Below are 12,018 nucleotides of genomic sequence, written 5' to 3'. Positions count from 1 at the left end.
TCCAAGAATGAGAAAGAGCATGCCTGTCACCTCTGGATAATACTGACTCGGCTAAGGGAGCACTAGCTGTATGCTAAATTCAGCAAGTGCGAGTTTTGGCTTGATCGAGTGTAGTTTTTGGGACATGTGTTGACACCTGAGGGCATTTCTATGGATCTTAGCAAGATGCAAGATGTATTAGATTGGAAGTCTCCAAGGTCTGTGCACCAGATCCGTCAGTTCCTTGGACTAGCTGGATACTATCGACATTTCATCCCTAATTTCTCCAAGATAGCCCAGCCCATGACTAAGCTGCTCCAGAAAGAAGCTAAGTTTGTTTGGAGTCCAGCTTGTGAAGAAGCTTTTCAGTCCCTGAAGACTTTTCTGACCACTGCTCCTGTGTTGGCTCAACCTGATATTGAGAGGCCCTTTGATGTTTACTATGATGCCTCGAAGATGGGATTGGGGTGTGTGCTTATGCAAGAAGGGCGTGTGATAGCTTATGCTTCGCGCCAACTGAAGAAGCACGAGGTGAACTACCCTACCCATGATTTAGAGCTAGCTGCTGTAGTTCACTCTCTAAAGATTTGGAGGCATTATTTGTTGGGCAACAAAGTGCATATCTTCACGGACCATAAGAGCCTTAAGTATATTTTCACTCAGTTTGAGTTGAACATGAGACAAAGGAGATGGTTAGAGTTGATTAAGGATTATGATTTGGAAGTCCACTATCATCCAGGAAAAGCCAATGTGGTGGCTGATGCTTTGAGTCGTAAGTCGCATCAGGTTGAGGAAATACCCTTGTCACTCCACCACACTGAGGTGCTAGCTCAGATTGCATTAACCTCAGAATTGCTGGAGCAAATTATTCAGGAACAGAAGGGAGATCATGGAGAGGTTCCTCATATCAAGAAGTTGCTAGCAGAAGGGTGTGGACCTCATTTTAGCATTGATGAGCAGGGAGTCATAAGATACAAGGATAGACTAGTAGTTCCATCCAATGAAGAGCTGAAAAGAAAGATTTTGCAAGAAGGCCATCATTCCAAGCTGTCTATCTACCCTGGTAGCAACAAGATGTATCATGATCTACGCAGGCTGTACTGGTGGTCATACATGAAGCAAGATATCACCTAGTTCGCTGCAGAATGTGACACTTGTGGCAGAGTCAAGGCAGATCATATGCATACTCCTGGATATCTGCAGCCCTTGCCCATTCCTGTTTGGAAATGGGAGGATATTTCCCTAGATTTCATTGTGGGTTTACCCCGCACCGCCTCTGGTTTTGATTCTATTTGGGTCATCGTGGACCGTCTCACCAAGTTTGCCCACTTCCTTCCGGTGGACACTAGATACAATGCCAAGAAGTATGCGGAGTTATACTTTGATCGGATTGTGACCCTACATGGAGTTCCTCTTACCATCATCTCTGATAGAGGGTCAGTTTTTGTCTCTCGTTTCTGGGAGAAACTCCAGGAGTGTTTGGGTACTCGTCTTCTCAGAAGTTTGGCATACCACCCCCAAACGGATGGTCAAACTGAAAGGGTGAACTAGGTGCTCGAGGATATGCTGCGGGCTTGTACCATCTCTTTTCCTGAGAAGTGGGATCATTGTTTGAAGCTGGCAGAATTTTCATATAATAACAGCTATCAAGAGAGTATCCGCATGGCGCCATTTGAAGCTTTATATGGACAAAAGTGTAGGACACCCCTAAACTGGGTTGAAGTAGGAGACCGTGGGTACTTCAGGCCTGATTTCATAAAGGAGGCTCGAGAGAAAGTAAATATAATTCGTGCACACTTGAAGTCAGCTTAGAGTCGACAGAAGGCTTACGTAGACAAACAAAGAAGGCCTTTAGAATTTGCAGCTGGAGATTTTGTGTATCTCAAGGTATCTCCTATGAGAGGAGTATATCGGTTTGGTGTCCATGGCAAGTTAGCCCCTCGGTATGTGGGTCCATACAAGGTGTTGCAACAATGTGGCCCCGTTGCTTATCGTCTCCAACTCCCTGAAATTCTCTCGGCAGTTCACAATGTATTTCATGTCTCGCAACTGAAGAAATGCCTATGAGTTCCTAAAGAATCTGTGGAAATAGAAGGACTTCCGCTACAACTTGATCTATCCTATGTGGAGCATCCTATAAAAATCTTGGATGAGAAGGAGAGAGTGACCAGGAACAGGGTGATAAAGTTTTACAAGGTACAATGGCAAAACCATTCAGAGGGCGAAGCCACCTGGGAGCAAGAGAACTACTTAACAAAGCATTACCCCCATCTCCTCTCGGGGTCGGATAGTTAGTTTTGTGCATGAATGTACTCCATACCTCTTTCTCACACTAGGCACATGAAATCTCGGGTCGAGATTTTGTTTTAGGGGGTAGATTTGTAACACTCTAGTGTTACATTGTAACGTTTTGCTGAAACATTTCATAAGCATCTGATTTATGTGCATTGGTGTATGATAGGTTTTATAATCCATGTTTGGCTTGGAAACATTTTTACGAAACGAGAAAGCATAAGGTTATGTTTCGTGTCACATAACGTGTTTATTACCTTAATTGAATTATTGTTAACGCTAAATGTTATAAAATGTTTCGTGAATGATGATAAAAAGGTTGCGGCCAATGACATGGATGGCTAGCGCGTACGTTCCGGGGGTCGGGTTTGGGGATTCGACGCGAAACCTTTTAAATCGACGTCCTCCGCGTAAGTGTTTGAAGTGGTCGACGAAGCCATCTTTGGCATTAGTTGTAGAACAATTGGTCTAAGAAGGAGAGCAATGTCGCGACTGATGGTGATGGCTAGGTGTACTCCTATTCGCATCGAGTAATTAGATTAGCGTTTGGAACATGGCGTACGAAATTTCTAGCTGCTTTAAAAATCGTGCACGCCATCTGGCTGAGCGCTGGGCGTGGTCACCACCTCGGGTGGCTTGCCAGCGCGCTCTGCCGCGCAGGCCTGAGCCACTGCCGCGCTCGGCTACGCTCATGATGCCGTCCACGTGCACGAACCGCGCGTCCTGACCACCTGCTCGCTGCTGCCGCCTGCGTGCTCTGCCTCGCTGCTGCTCGCCTCGCCAACCGACGTGTCGCGCTCGAACACTGGCCGTGCTCTGCCTGCCTTGCCCTGCCCCCATTGTGGCCGTGGTAGGGCGGGGTCCCGCGTCCGCATTGCTAGCGGCTGCGCTCGGCACCGCTCAGTTGACCCTTTGGCCGCTTGCGCGTTTAGAAAATTGCCGCTATGCTGTCGCCTCAGTGTCGCGTCCGCCGTGTCCTTGCCTGACGCCGGCCGCAGACGTGCCATGCCAAGGCTCGTCGTTTGCTATAGTGGCCATGCAGACGGCTGTCAGGAGCATGCCCTGGGGTTCCCCTTGGCCAAGCACGGTTGTACCTCGCATTGACGATCACAGACAAGCCATGCCGCGCCGGGTGTTCCTCTGTCTCCGCTGTCCCCTTACCGCCGTCACGTTTCTTTCCAATTCACCGATGCGGTTGCACCACATTCCAATTGGTCTTGCCCGTAGCTCCATTGGATAGCCGGTAACCCTTCCTGCCCCTCATGGCAGCCTGTAGTGCTGTCCTGTGCGCCAATTTTGAAGGGCCGAGCTCTCGGGCCATTAAGACCCGAGGTGTTGCGCTGTCGGTTTTCATCGCCCCCATAGCCGCTCGGCCAAATTCCTCACGCCACTAGCCTCCCCTTCTGTCGGTTGTCACCATGCTTGCCCTATCCTAGACCCTACCGCCGTAGTGCATCCCGTGGCGTGGCCATGCCATTGCCGTGCTCTGCTGCTCTCATCGCGCGCACGTGGCTGGCTTGGCCTGAGCCATCTCTGATCGCTTCTTCTCATCTTCCAGTTCCATGGTGAGTCGCTGGTACTCATCCACTCCTTGTTTTGTCCTGGCAGTGCTATTGTTCACCGGAACGGCATCGCCGTCCTTGTAGGTTGCCCACCGTCGTGGTCCATGCTCGCTGCGACGTCTCGGCGCCTGTGTCTCCGCCGAGTGGGTTGCGTTCGCACATAGGTGAGTATCGGCCCTTTATTTTGGTATGGAGAGGACTGGGGTGGCCGGTGTAGGCGTCCAGTGCCGCGCCGTCGTGTCGGTGCATGCTCTGGATGGCCAGGGACCTCCTCACAGTGAAGAAGATGAAGTGGGAGGGTGCTGGTGTAAAACGGTAGACTAGCGAAACAGTACCGTTGAGCTTGTGGTAAATGCTGAGTTCGTCGGGGGTGTTCGTGCATTTTTACCACCGCGCGTAGGCCTTCCCTTCGTGGGCCATTGGCCATCTGGGCCGCGCCTCTGCGTGGGCCGCGCGCCTAACTACTATCGCGTGCGGGCGGGATGACGAGTTGGATCGGGCCACGCGTCTTGGGCCAGCCAAGAATGTTTCGGTTTCTCTATTTCATTGTATTAGAAATTGTTTATCTATTTAGGTTATGAGCTGAACTTCAATAATTAGTAGTAAATTGCATGGTTGTCCAAAAATAGCGAAACAAAGTTTGTTAGGTTCGCAAAAATGTCGACTACCTGTTATTACAGTTGGTTCCCCATTAGTGGTTAGGATGGTAGGCCCATAAGCTTGAAGTAGAGGGCTTAGCGGTATATCGATCTTTAATTGCAAGAATTGTTGTGGTGAACCGACGATAACTTTAGCTTTGAAATCGTTACCGTAGGTTCCTTAGGCATTTATATACTTGCTGTACAAATGGTAATCATAGAACAAGTCGTTGGATGACGTAGTTGTTATCCTTGATTTATCATAAGCTGACATTAGGAGTATGAATATCCGTAGTCATCGTAAGAATGTAGGACATGGTCATACTTGTTAGTAGTACTGGTATGTGGCTGAGACTTTAATAGGTAGACCTCACTTAGTAATGTAATGGAGGTACTTTTGCATTGAGAATTGCTGTTGCCATAGTGTAATCATTGCATCGTCATTTCATGTAGATCACGAACAGGTAGACTTCGTACCCGTCGGTGATCCGGAGTATGGTGAGGTGATCGAGGAGTACGAGGAGGAGCTTTTCGCATAGGAGGGAGCCCAAGAGCCTGTTGGTACTGACCTTGCTGACCCGACACCTGCCCAAGGCAAGCCCCGGTGCATAACCCCTATTTTTAAATGATCACTGAATATATTTATTTGATGTGCATTTACGTTACAGGCACTTTATGGAAACTACATGCATAGATATATCCACCCTGAGTCCTACTAGTGTAGGTCGAGTAGCTGCTATGCTCAGGATGTCGGTAGCGTGAGTAACCTGACGTTACTTGCAAATAGGGATTACACTATGATATCATGATGAAATAATGAAAAGGGAAAATGGTGACCGGACAGGGATATGGATTTGGTACTGGTGGGTGTGAGGGGTTGTGTCCTGCGGTCAACAGGGCATAGCCCGGTTACACTTTTTCCCTATCAATGTCGGTTAAGGACCGGTCGTTGCATATGACTCTAGGCAAGTCACAGACTTTTGTCCCGAGCACATACTTGGGTATGGGCGCAGGGAAGACTTGCCACTCTCTTGTCGCGGATCCGGCTCTTTCCGGACCGACTGATGGGAAGAGGAGGTGGTGGAGGTCCTTGCGCTGCACTGAGTCTGGGATTTAGAGGCGGGGGCTTAGAGTCCAAGTTTGGACGGAGACCTAGACACCCGGGACAGGAGAGTGGTGGGTTAGTTCCGCTTGTGCCTGGGGTACAAGCGGGGCGTGTGTCTTCGGGGCACCCAGCTGGGCACATTGATTCGCAAATCGCCAGGTTATGCGGTACGGCTTGTCTGCGGTTTAGCACCGTAGTAAGAACTGGAAGTGGAAAAGGAGAAGGAACAATATTGATTGCTCAACTCTTGCTTGAAAGTAGCACAGGTGCTTATATAGCTTGACTAGATAAAAACTTAATACGGCTGATGATAATAATATATAAATAAGGACTCACTATTAGTACTGCTTTTGGCTAAAGGAGAACCAGCAACCATAAAGCCTAGCATATTCCTTGGAGTCGGGAAAGTATTCCCACTATCAGATAAGTCTTGCGAGTACATTGTGTACTCAGGGTTTACTTACCCCTGTTGCAGGAAATGCTTGAGGAGTACCTTGTGTGGAGGATTCTTCTGGTGGGCTCAGACAAAATCCTCGTTATCTTATCGCTAGATGTTATCTTTTAATATTCCGCTGTTTATCATTCCGAACTATGTATTTGGTATTGTAATAATGTACTTTTTAGAAACTCTAATGTATGAGATGGACTGGTGTTGTAACTCGTTTTCATTATTGGATCCTTGGGGAAAAATGTGGATCTTTCGGGCTCTCCCTCTGAGTGTGTCCGACGGATACCGCTCGCAGTAGTGGCTTTCGGGGTGCTTAGTGTCTGGTGGAAGACGAGCGCCTCCATAAGTATGCTATTTCGGGTGGTTCTGCCACAGTCACCTAGGTCCAAACCATGTTTTCTGGGTCCGATTGAGCGTTGGTCTATGTTGAACATTGATGGTTCTTGGATAGAATTCTGTATTGATCCTTTATCTTTTGGACCAAATATGCATTTGGGATGTGTAGCCCTCTGCATAAGCTTTCTAAAATATCCAAGATCATAGAAATCGGAGTTTAGAGCTAAGAGTTATCGTTGTTTTAGTGCTTAGGACTCGGGCTCAGGACCGGGTCCAGACCATGTCATCTGGGTCCGGTTCTACGGTTCGGACCATGTCACTTGGGTTCGGTTGAGCGTTTTTACATGTGTTTGAAGGGATAGGACCCTGAGTTGGTCTGGTTGTTGGGTCCGGTCCAGGTCCAGAGGGAAAACCCCTCTCTAGATTGAACAGGACCGAGGGTTCATTGGTCTTGTCGCTCGGTCCGGTTCTACGCAGTGTGACGCGGTTTTTAGTGACCGTTGAGATCTAATGAGCGCATTTGAACATGGGGACATATGGCAAGATTCAGGGGTCTAGACCTTCACTATAAATGGTTCGGAACCATGGTCTAGAGCCTCCGTCCGGACCTCCCTGAGGGCATAACAGCTGTAACTTTTCGGGGGCTCCATAAATAGAGCTTGGGCGTGTTTGGCTCACTCTCTTGGTCATTCTTACATGTGATAGCATCCTTGATTCATCATCTTTGTGAGATTAGAAGTGATTCCTAGTGCATTTGCTTGAGTAATTGCATCTAGTGATACTTGGGGATCGTTGTGGCTATGGATTTCTTGTTACTCTTGGTGTTTGTCAACACCTAGATGGCTTAGAGCAGTGGAGGGCATTGGCATGAGTTGGTGATTGTTTGTGGCCATCTCCTAGTGATTGTGAGGGGTCTTGTACCTTCCCTGGCAGAGAGCCGAAAGGTAACTCTAGTAGGTTGCTCATGTCATTGAGTTACCTCACTTGTGGGTAGGTTCTTGTGGTGCCTAATTGTTGGGGCTAGATGTGTGATACCTATTTGCCACCGAACCACAAAGTGTTGATCAACACAACGAGGACTAGCGTGCCGGCAAGCTAAAAGGTTCTTGTTTAATTTTGGTAATTGAGTGACAACCTAGGTGGACTAATTGTGTTTAATGTGAGATACACAGGTGATTAGTCCATAGGTACATCATATGTGAGCAACCTTTGCCATGGAGGTGAAATGGTTTGGAGATGTTGCAAAGCTCACACATGTGATGAAGGAGCTCATTGCACATGAGACAAGACATTAAGTCATGTGATCAAGGTGGAGAAGATCAAGACAAGGCTTGGCTCGATGGACCGGTTGCAAGTATAAAGGGCAAGTTAAGTGATGACTTGGCACCAATGGACCGAAGCAATGGTGAAGAGCAAGTGAAGTCAAGATTGATGAACCAATATAATCATGTAATGATATAGAGTGGATCATATCATTTGGTGATTGGTTGATGCATGTGTTGCATCGACATCGAAGGAGATAAAATGGAATGCACAAGGCAAAGGTATAACCTAGGGCATTTCATTTCACTGGTCATAGGCGTATAGAGAAGTTGATGACTGGGTTTAGGATAGATGGCCATACTATTAAGAGGAGCAAACTTGTTTGCATATCGGTCATCTAGTGCTACTTGAGCGATCTAACTTTGCATACGTGTTAGGATTGAGTGGCATTGAGAAAAGAGTGCCAATCCTTTAGAAAAATGTTTGTTAAAAGCTAACACACATGCACAAGGTGGTGATCACTTGGTGGTGTTAGCACATTTGCAAAGGAGAAGTGGTGGAGTTGTTGTGGATCAACTTGGCGAAGAAACGAAGGCAAGAAAGTTTCACTATTAGTGACCAGACGCTGGCCTCGAGAGGACCTGCACGTCCAATCAAGTGCAGCTAAGAGCACGCGGTCTCGGTCTTGTGATCGGATGTTGGTGCGAAGAGTGACCTGACACATAGGGGCCACGTCTAGTCATCTCTGACGTTCGCTGACGCAGTGGCACGGGCTTAGTGTTGACACGTGGTAGGTGGTGAAGGACCGGACTCAAGTGCTGTGTCTGATCGTGACTCACCTGACACATCCGTTCACAAAACAGAGGCTCGAGGAGCTCTCTAGAAATTGTAGGGTTGAGATGGCGGACTAGAGGAGGGTGAATAATCCTTTCTAAAATTTAAACGTGTTGGCTAACTGAAGCAAATGCGGAATTAAAACTATCGGTCCAACCAAGACTACATCCCTTTATCTAAGTTCACAAGCACCTTATAAAGATCCTAATTATGCAACAAAGGTGTCGGGCTAGCTAGAGCTCACCTAAACAATTCTAGAGCAAGATCGCACAAACCTATGCACTAGTACTCAAGCAACCAAGGGAGCTCCTACACAACTAGTGATGCAAAAGCACAGAGCCACCTAAGCTCACTAGCAGTGCTCAATAACAACTTAACAAGGCTACACAAGCTAAATTAGAGAGCGCAAATTACTTAGCTACACAAACTAAGCAATATGACTAACAAGGTTACTAAAACCAAATTAGTTACGCAAGAGAGCTACTTCTATGCTACATAAGTAAGAAGGCAACTAGCAAGCTACTAAAGCTAAACTAGTCACAAGAGCAACTACACAAGCACAATATAAATGAAAGTAATACAAGCTTGTGTTTCACAAAAAGCAAACCACTGAGAAGATGGTGAAGACAATGTTAACATGGTGATTTTCTCCCCAAGGTTCACTTGGTTGCCACCAAGCCACGTCCCTGTTGTGTCGACTGCTCACTTGGTGGTTTGGTAGCTAATTGGCATCACCTACCAAGCCTACACGTCAGGCACCGCAAGAACCTACCCTGAAAGTGAGGGTAGCTCAATGACACACTCAACTAGAGTTGCTCTTCATGATCCCTGCAGGGTGAGCACAATCCCCCTCACAAAATACTCCTCTGGAGCACCGCATAATCTACTCGTGTGCTTCAACGGAGTCACAATCCACCAAGCTATCTAAGAATTGGCAACCTCCAAGAGTAACAAGCACCATTGGCTTGCAACATGATCACCTAGTGGCACTCGATGCAACCTCATGATGCAATCACACTAGAATCGCTCACTCACTCGATCGGATGATCACTATCAAGCTCAAGTGAGTTAGAGGGCTCCCAAGCACCACCACACAAGCAACCAAGGCTCTAGTGTGCTCAACAACTAGCCCAAGGCTGGACATGGGGGTATTTATAAGCCCCCACACAAAATAGAGCCATTGCTCTAAAGATTCCATTTTCTACGAGGGCACCGAACATGACGGTGGTGGCACCGGACATGGTGTGGTGGTGCCCCCAACGGTTGAATCCAACGGCTAGTTTGACTAGCCGTGGCCACCAAATAGGCAGCGGTGGCATTGGATAGGGGGTGATGGTGGCACTGCCATAGGGTGGCGGTGACCACCCAGGCCAACCCACAAAACAGCCCCTCTCCGGATAAAAGGGGCGGTGCACCAGACATGGCACGACAGTGCCCATGGCGGTGCACACCACCGCTTCTAGTGCCAACCCCAGCACCAGCTCTCCTTGGCCATGTCCAAGTGGGCACCGCCCTAGGGTTGGCAGTGCCACTAGACAAGGGGTGGCGGTGTCCCCAGAGCAACCTGCTGCTCTCGGCCTCCTAGCCGGTCACCGTCATAGGGGTGGCGGTGCACCGGACAGGGGGTGGTGGTGCCCCTGGGGCTCCACTCTGAGCCTGGTTTTGCCTCCTTTCTTCACCTTTTGACTTCTCCTTTGCCAGTGTGCTAACACCACCAAGTGTTCACCAACTTGTGCACGTGTGTTAGCTTTTCACAAACATTTTTTCAAAGGATTAGCACTCTTTTCTAAACACCACTCGATCCTAACATGTATGCAAAGTTAGATCGCTCAAGTGGAACTAGATGACCGATATGCAAACAAGTTTGCTCCTCTTAATTGTATGGCCATCTATCCTAAACCCGGTCATGCACTTCTCTATACAACCTTTGACCGATGAAATGAAATGCCCTACAAATATACCTTTGCCTTGTGCATTTCATTTCATCTCCTCCATCATTGATGCAACACATGCACCAACCAATCACCAAATGATATGATCCACTTCATATCATCACGTGACCGTATTGGTTCATCGATCTTGACTTCACTTGCTCTTCACCATTGCTTTGGTCCATCGGCGCCAAGTCATTACTCAACTTGCCCTTCACACTTGCAAGGTCCATTGAGCCAAGTCTTGTCTTGATCTTCTCCACCTTGATCACATGACTCCACATCATGTCTCATATGCAATGAGCTCCTTCATCACATGTGTGAGCTTTGCAACATCTCCATGCCATTTCACCTCCATGGCAAAAGTTGCTCACACATGATGTACCTGTTGACTAATCACCTATGTATCTCACATTAAAAAAAATTAGTCCACCTAGGTTGTCACTCAATTACCAAAACCAAACAAGGACCTTTTAATCTCTCCCTTTTTGGTAATTGATGACAGCTCAACAAAAATATGGAATTACCAAAACCAAACAAGGATCTTTCAATCTCCCCTTTTAAGGCATGTCCGGTCAGGTCTTGGTTGCGTGCGCGGGAGCGATCTGACATGGCTCGGGTGCGTCAGGTCATGGGCTTGGCACATCTCGTCGTCTTTGACCGTTGGCGTGTGAAGTTACTATTGAGATCGAGCGGCTCTGGTTGAACATAGAGCGACACGTGGACATCGTAGCACGATCGGATGCTAGGTCGGTGCGTCCGGTCATTGCGACCAGCATGTCCGGTCAGCCCAAAAAATGCCCAATGAAGGGGTAACGGCTAGTTTAGCCCTTGGGGCTATAAATAGAAGTGGTGGCCGGCCTTGGGCCGGTTGCTGAGCACCCTTAAGCCTTGGTGGCTTGTATAAATGTGCTTGGGAGTCCTCTAACTCACTTGTTCTTGCAAAAGTGTGATCCAATTGCGAGTGAGTGTGAGTCTAGTGCGTTGCATCATGAGGTTGTATCGAGTGGCACTAGGTGATTAAGTTGCAAGCCAGTGGTGCTTGTTACTATTGTAGGTTGCCACCTCCTAGATGGCTTGGTGGCTTGTGACTCCATTGAAGCATGTGAGAAGATTGTGCGGTGCTCCGAAGGAGGATTTGTGATGGGGTTGTGCTCACCCCATGGGGATCGTGGAGAGCAAGTCTAGTCGAGCATGTCAATAAGCTACCCTCACTTGGCTTGTGAGGTTCTTGTGGTGTCCAACGTGTGGACGAGATTCGTGCAACACCTCTTAGCCGCCGAACCACCAAGTGAGCGGTCGACACAACAGGGACATAGCTTGGTGGCAACCAAGTGAACCTTGGGAGAAAATCACCGTGTCAACATTGTCTTCATCATCTTCTTAGTGGTTTGCATTACGCGTAACACAAGCTTGTATTACTTTCATTTACATTGTGCTTGTGTAGTTGCTCTGGTGACTAGTTTAGCTTTAGTAGCTTGCTAGTTACCTTCTTGCTTGTGTAGCATATAAGTAGCTCCCTTGCATGGCTAATTTAGTTTTAGTAACCTTGTTAGTCACATTGCTTAGTTTATATAGTTAAGTAATTTGCACTCTCTAATTTGTCTTGTGTAGCCTTGTTATTGAGCAT

The sequence above is a fragment of the Miscanthus floridulus genome, chromosome 2 (genome assembly GCF_019320115.1).
Source record: "Miscanthus floridulus cultivar M001 chromosome 2, ASM1932011v1, whole genome shotgun sequence".
In the NCBI taxonomy this organism is placed as follows: Eukaryota; Viridiplantae; Streptophyta; class Magnoliopsida; order Poales; family Poaceae; genus Miscanthus; species Miscanthus floridulus.
This window is presented reverse-complemented; position numbering follows the sequence as displayed.